Source organism: Volvox carteri (genome assembly GCF_000143455.1).
Source record: "Volvox carteri f. nagariensis unplaced genomic scaffold VOLCAscaffold_56, whole genome shotgun sequence".
NCBI classification, from domain to species: domain Eukaryota; kingdom Viridiplantae; phylum Chlorophyta; class Chlorophyceae; order Chlamydomonadales; family Volvocaceae; genus Volvox; species Volvox carteri.
Window position 1 is genome coordinate 740,615 of NW_003307599.1, and position 1,264 is coordinate 741,878.

The following is a 1,264-nucleotide window of genomic DNA, read 5'->3' on the forward strand; positions in this document are numbered from 1 at the left end:
ATATATCTCCCCTGCCTGCCCATATATCTCCCCCTGCCTGCCCATATACTTCCCCCTGCCTGCCCATATATCTCCCCTGCCTGCCCATATATCTCCCCCTGCCTGCCCATATATCTCCCCCTGCCTGCCCATATATCTCCCCCTGCCTGCCCATATACCTCCCCCTGCCTGCCCATATACCTCCCCCTGCCTGCCCATATATCTCCCCCTGCCTGCCCATATACCTCCCCTGCCTGCCCATATATCTCCCCTGCCTGCCCATATATCTCCCCTGCCTGCCCATATATCTCCCCCTGCCTGCCCATATATCTCCCCTGCCTGCCCATATACCTCCCCCTGCCTGCCCATATATCTCCCCCTGCCTGCCCATATATCTCCCCCTGCCTGCCCATATATCTCCCCTGCCTGCCCATATATCTCCCCTGTCTGCCCATATATCTCCCCTGCCTGCCCATATATCTCCCCTGCCTGCCCATATATCTCCCCTGCCTGCCCATATATCTCCCCCTGCCTGCCCATATATCTCCCCTGCCTGCCCATATATCTCCCCCTGCCTGCCCATATATCTCCCCCTGCCTGCCCATATATCTCCCCCTGCCTGCCCATATATCTCCCCCTGCCTGCCCATATATCTCCCCTGCCTGCCCATATATCTCCCCTGCCTGCCCATATATCTCCCCTGCCTGCCCATATATCTCCCCCTGCCTGCCCATATATCTCCCCTGCCTGCCCATATATCTCCCCCTGCCTGCCCATATATCTCCCCCTGCCTGCCCATATATCTCCCCCTGCCTGCCCATATACCTCCCCCTGCCTGCCCATATATCTCCCCCTGCCTGCCCATATATCTCCCCCTGCCTGCCCATATATCTCCCCTGCCTGCCCATATATCTCCCCTGCCTGCCCATATATCTCCCCTGCCTGCCCATATATCTCCCCCTGCCTGCCCATACATCCCCCCCTGCCTGCCCATATATCTCCCCCTGCCTGCCCATATATCTCCCCTGCCTGCCCATATACCTCCCCTGCCTGCCCATATATCTCCCCTGCCTGCCCATAAATCCCCCCCCTGCCTGCCCATATAACTCCCCTGCCTGACCCATATATCTCCCCCGGCCTGCCAATAAATCTCCCCCTGCCTGGCCAAAACATCTCCCCCTGCCGGCCCAAAAATCCCCCCTGCCCGCCCAAAAAAACACCCCGGCAGCACCAAAAACCCCCCGGCCGGCCCAAAACCTCCCCGGCCTGCCCAAAAATCTCCCCT

General features: G+C 59.3%; 1 protein-coding gene across 1 annotated transcript in view; it reads left to right on the forward strand.

Moving 5' to 3' along the window:
• The window catches only part of VOLCADRAFT_107034 (uncharacterized protein), a gene marked incomplete at its 5' end in the record, with an annotated part of 19,065 nt that overhangs the window by 16,725 nt on the left and 1,076 nt on the right, over positions 1-1,264 (forward strand). The window lies entirely within an intron of this gene.